The sequence below is a fragment of the Enhydra lutris genome, unplaced genomic scaffold, assembly GCF_002288905.1.
Source record: "Enhydra lutris kenyoni isolate GAN:26980312 unplaced genomic scaffold, ASM228890v2 scaffoldscaffold9, whole genome shotgun sequence".
Taxonomy (NCBI): Eukaryota; Metazoa; Chordata; class Mammalia; order Carnivora; family Mustelidae; genus Enhydra; species Enhydra lutris.
The window spans coordinates 83,159,339-83,165,754 of NW_019154093.1; positions in this window are offsets into that span (position 1 = coordinate 83,159,339).

A 6,416-nucleotide genomic window follows, 5' to 3' on the forward strand; every position below is an offset into this window, starting at 1 on the left:
TGTGAAATGGTAAAAGTACAAGAATCTTGGAGCCTGCGAACATTGTACTAAAAGGAAAAGAGTGAACAGTAGCCTTGAATATCATAATTAAGAGTTGCTAGCGGGCACCTGGGTGGCTCAGTGGGTTAAGCCTCTGCCTTCAGCTCAGGTCATGATCTCAGGGTCCTGGGATCAGAGGCCCGCATCGGGCTCTCTGCTCAGCGGGGAGCCTGCTTTCTCCTCTCTCTCTATGCCTGCCTCTCTGCATACTTGTGATCTCTCTCTCTCTGTTTCAGATAAATAAATAAAATCTTTAAAAAAAAAAAAGAGTTGCTAGCAAATTCTTAAAACTTATTGAAGAAACCAAGTAATACACATACCTAAATTTAAATCAACCTGCAGATACAGGATGAGATTTTCCACTAAACGGTCAGAAGGTTGCAGAGATTTTACAATGACATCAGAGGAAGCAATAGCTAAGGACTTGTGTCTATTTATTCTTAAACAATTATTGAGTGCCTAATTAGAAACAGGGTATGGATTAGGTAAGGAAGATGAGTAAAAAAAACAGTCTTAGCAACATTTGCCCTGCATCTCTCCACAGACCAAACTATGCTGCTTAGGAGAAGAGGTCTGCAAGTAAATATCAGCTCTTGTTTGAATTGAATGATTGCATACATTAAAAAAGCACTTCTAAGCTGATGCTCTTGGCAGACAAAAGAATAGAAAGCCACTATATCTGTACTGATATCCAATCATAGGCACTAGCACGGTCGAACTGGTGATTTAAAGAATTGAAATGCTTTCCTACAGATTAGTAAATAGAGGCTGCCAGGACCATGCCCCCACCACTCCTCCCTATCGCCCCCCCTCCCCCAATCTTGGGCGCAGCAGCACCAGAACTCTTACAGCTCTCCCTGGGCAGGTCATCCAGAGTAGGTTCGGATTGGTCAGTTTCCACGCCAGTCAGTAAAAGCTCCGCCTCCAGGAGGCCATTGGCTACTTCCAGGGAACCCAGAACTGTCCAGCCTTCCACCCAGGCGTGCACCCTGGCGCTCGACCTTTGCCACGCGTCTGGGTACAATCTATATCAGGGCTGGAGAGCTTTCCTGCCTGAGTCTGTGCGGGTGGTTATTTTGAGTTATCGTCCCTGACTAAACCTTACAGTGCGAGGTCTGAGGAGGCAGGAATTTGTCTTTTTATCTTTCAATTCGTTCACAGACCTTATCTGTGTCATTCACACAGAGGGTGCAGACACTGAACTGAAAGTAAAGATTTGGGGGGCGGGGTGGAAGGTGGCTAAAAGAACAAAGTGTGCATTGTAAGTAATGTGAAGGCCTCTATTTAAAATAATGACTATTTTAGATAGCCTGCTTCAAATATGAAGGCTTAGCAAAGTTAGCCCCTGCCTTCTAGAAGCTACCTCATGAAATGACTTCTTTCATCAAGTCTGTGTGGTTTCCTTACTTTGTCAGGAAAAGCCAGGCAAACAGCAGGCCAGGGAGGTCCATCGCTTGGAGTTTGAGGTTGGTGGGGTTGGAATGGGGGGTAGGTAGGGAAAGGGGGAGGAGCTGATGGGAAGGATAGTTAGGGTAGTTTTGATAACATCTAAAATATTTTATAAAATTTTAAAGTGTTTTTAGCAGATTTCTTCCTTTACCTTAAGCAGCCTCTAAATCAAATCCTTTCAGGGCAGAAAAAGTGGTCATGTGTTATTCCCCAGAGTCTAGTATCCCATACCTGGAACCTAGCAAATGCTCCATTCGTGTTTATTGAATAAATGACCAAATGAATGGCATGCTCATAGATTGGCACAACACTTCATTGCTTATATACAGCTCAATTCAATGTTGGTATTAAGTGAAGACATATCTGTCAACCATTCCCTTCATTTATCCAATTAAGTTATTAAAAAAAAAGTTTTTAGATGTTATTTATTTATTTGACAGACAGAGATCACAAGTAGGCAGAGAGGCAGGCAGAGAAAGAGGGGGAAGCAGGCTCCCCCTCTAGCAGAGAGCCCTATGCCGGGCTCCATCCGAGGACCCTGAGATCATGACCTGAGCGGAAGGCAGAGGCTTAACCCACTGAGCCACCCAGGCACTCTATTAGAAAATATTTATTGTGCAATTACTATGGGCTAGGAATAACAGATACTGGTTTATACAAAAGTGAACAAAAGAAACAGCAAGTTTGTTGGTAGAGGTTACATTCTACCAGGCTCAGTCTCTCTCCCATTAAACCCAACCCAGCTCTACCCCCATTGCTTCTCAACCCTCAGTCTAGAATGATAAAAGCCTTGGGTGGTGGGTTTTTTTTCTTTGAACCCAGAATGTCCACATAGATTGTCCCTCAGAACTGCAGCCCTACTCCCTTTCTGTGGAGTCTAAGTGGATTGAGTTTTCCTAGCAGCCATTACAAGCTCCCAATTTTAGTTGCTGTTGTCTCAACAAATGTCACTATTGCTTGGCTTTCCCCCTCATACTCCTCCAGCTCCCTCTTTTCTGGGCCCTATCTTTTCTGATCACACTGGTATTCCAGAAATTAGTGAGCAACTTTCTCACTGAGTGATTTTTCTTTACAATTATAAGAGTCAGATATTTCAGTTATTACTGGTCTCTGCTATCCTTCCTTGTTAAGAAATAAGTAAATAAATAAATAAATAAAGTAAATAAATAAATTCATTTGACTCATTCAGCCCTACCTCATTTCAGTGCCTGAAAACTGAATCCAATGTGATATTAAATGTAATGAAATGGGGGCACAATGACTTGCTGTTAATCCTTTCTTGTGATGAATTCCCTGCCTTCCAAAGGCACAATTTTTGTTAATCAGTCCCCTGTGATTGTCCTTTCCCTACTACTCCTTAGCCCACCCTCTCATTCTGTTACTATCTGATATGGAACATTTTCCTCCCCACTTTGTTTGGAAGTATGATCCACCGATTCTGGAAATCTGACAGTCAAACCCAAAGTTCATTATGTCATTTCTTGAAGGAGGTCTGCCTCAGAGCCCTTAAGAGAATAAGAACCAAATCCCAGAAGCACTGTCGTTTTTTATACACTATTTATGCAACCTGTTGCTTCTTGAGAATATTACAATTGCAGCTTTGAATTGGGGCTTTCAGAGATCACAACAATCCTTTCTTCCTCTTCTAAATTGAGATCAAACTGGGAAGTAGAGAAATAATACTATGACTTTTATTACTGGTCAAACTAAACGGGGAACATGGATTTAGATCTACTATGACCCAGAGGTCTTGCTAACATTTTACTCCAGAATTAGGCAGACTTACTCAACTAGCTAGGAAACAGCAGATCTTCCCCCAAAGAGGCAGCAGGCACCACTTAGCAGAGAACAAACCAGGATGTACTTGCATTGAGACCAGAATTTTCTCAAAAATACTCACCTATCTTTGGGTACACATCCACACCAAGAGGGACCTTAGCCCTACAAGTCCCTATGATGATCTTAGCACATTTGTTTCCTTCCAGTTAAGAGGCCATAATAATCTCATAGACTTTTAGCTGTTGGCTTTCTACTAGCTGGGGAGAGGTTGTATCACAATATGCTTTTGTGAAAAATGTGACTTTTGTAAATTTTGTATGATATACTGACTTGCTTATTAGTCTCCTCACTGTGACTGTGTTGTACCTCAGTTTATGGCAAAGTATTGCTACAAAAGTAAATTTTTTAGATTTTTTTAAATTACCATATAATGTATTATTAGCCCCAGGGTTACAGGTCTGTGAATCCTCAGGCTTACATACTTCACTCGCCATAGCACATACCCTCCCCAATATCCATAACCCAGCCACCCTCTCCCTACCACCCTCCCCCCGGCAACCTTCAGTTTGTTTTGTGAGATTAAGAGTCTCTTACGGTTTATCTCCCTCCCAATCCCATCTTGTTTCATTTTTTCCTTCCCCACCCTCCAAACCCCCCACTTTGCCTCTCAAATTCCTCATATCAGGGAGATCATATGATAATTGTCTTTCTCTGATTGACTTATTTCACTCAGCATAAACCCTCTAGTTCCATCCATGTCATTGCAAATGACAAGATTTCATTTCTTTTGATGGCTGCACAGTATTCCATTTTATGTATATATGCCACCTCTTCTTTATCCATTCGTCTGTTGATGGACATCTAGGTTCTTTCCATAGTTTGGCTATTGTGGACATTGTTGCTATAAACATTCATGTGCACATGCCCCTTAGGATCACTACATTTGTATCTTTAGGGTAAATACCCAATAGTGCGATTGCTGGGTCATAGGGTAGCTCTATTTTCAACTTTTTGAGGAACCTCCATGCTGTTTTGAAGAGTGGCTGCACCAGCTTGCATTCCCACCAACAGTGTAGGAGGTTCACCTTTCTCTGCATCCTGGCCATCCGTCATTTCCTGACTTGTTAATTTTAGCCATTCTGACTGGTGTGAGGTGGTTTCTCACTGTGGTTTTGATTTGTATTTCCCTGATGCCGAGTGATGTGGAGCACTTTTTCATGTGTCTTTTGGCTATTTGGATATCTTCCTTGCAGAAATGTCTGTTCACATCTTCGTCCCATTTCTTGATTGGATTATTTGTTCTTTGGGTATTGAGTTTGATAAGTTCTTTATAGATTTTTGGATACTAGCCCTTTTTCTGATATGTTGTTTGCAAATATCTTCTCCCATTCTGTCAGTTGTCTTTTGGTTTTGTGGAGTGTTTCCTTTGCTGTGCAAAAGCTTTTGATCTTGGTGAAGTACCAATAGTTCATTTTTGCCCTTGCTTTCCCTGCCTTTGGCGATGTTTCTAGGAAGAAGTTGCTGTGGCTAAGGTTGAAGAGGTTGCTGCCTGTGTTCTCCTCAAGAATTTTGATGGATTCCTTTCTCACATTGAGGTCTTTCATCCATTTTGTGTCTATTTTCGTGTGTGGTGTACAGAAATGTCCAGTTTCATTCTGCATGTGGCTGTCCAATTTTCCCAACACTATTTGTTGAAGAGACTGTCTTTTTTCCATTGGACATTCTTTCCTGCTTTGTCGAAAATTAGTAGACTATAGAGTTGAGGGTCTATTTCTGGGCTCTTTATTCTGTTCCATTGATCTATGTGTCTGTTTTTGTGCCAGTACCCTACTGTCTTGATGATGACAGCTTTGTAATAGATCTTGAAGTCTGGAATTGTGATGCCACCAACTTTGGCTTTCTTTTTCAACATTCCTCTGGCTATTCAGAGTCTTTTCTGGTTCCATAAAGTTTAGGATTATTTGTTCCATTTCTTTGAAAGAAATTGATGGTATTTTGATAGGGATTGCATTAAATGTGTAGATTGCTTTAGGTAGCATAGACATTTTCACAATATTTGTTCTTCCAATCCATGAGCATGGAACATTTTCCCATTCCTTTATATCTTCCTCAATTTCTTTCATGAGTACTTTATAGTTTTCTGAGTATAGATTCGTTACCTCTTTGGTTAGGTTTATTCCTAGGTATCTTGTGGTTTTGGGTGCAACTGTATATGAGATTGACTTCTTAATTTCTCTTTCTTCTGTCTTGTTGTTTTTGTATAGAAATGCAACTGATTTCTGTGCATTGATTTTATATCCTGACAGTTTACTGAATTCCTGTATGAGTTCTAGCAGTTTTGGAGTGGAGTCTTTTGGGTTCTCCACATAAAGTATTATATCATCTGCAAAGAGTGAGAGTTTGACTTCTTTGCCAATTTGGATTCCTTTAAATTTTTTTTTGTTTTCTGATTGCTGAGGCTAGGACTTCTAATATTATGTTGAATAGCAGTGGTGATTGTAGACATCCCTGCTGTGTTCCTGACCTTAGGGGAAAGCTCTCAGTTTTTCTCCATGGAAAATGATATTTGCGGTGGGTTTTTCAAGATGGCTTTGATGATATTGAGGTATGTATCCTCTATCCCTACACTGTGAAGAGTTTTGATCAAGAAAGGATGCTGTACTTTTTGTCAAATGCTTTTTCAGCATCTATTGAGAGTATCTTATGGTTCTTGTTCTTTCTTTTAGTAATATATAGTATCACATTGATTGATTTGTGGATGTTAAACCAACCATGCATCCCAGGAATAAATCCCACTTGGTTGTGGTGGATAATCCCTTTTGTGTACTATTGGACGCTATTAGCTAGTATTTTGGTGAGAATTTTTGCATCCATGTTCATCAGGATATTTCTTTGTAGTTGAGTTATAGTTTCAAAGCATTGTGACCTGAAAATATGCAGGGAATGATCCTAATCTTTTGGTATCAGTTGAGACCTTATTTGTGACCCAGAAAGTGATCTGTTCTGGAGAATGTTCCATGTGTACTAGAGAAGAATGTGTATTCTGTTGCTTTGGGATGGAATGTTCTAAATATATCTGTGATGACCATCTGGTCCTGTGTGTCATTTAAAGCCTTTATTTCCTTGTTGATCTTTTACTTAGATGATCT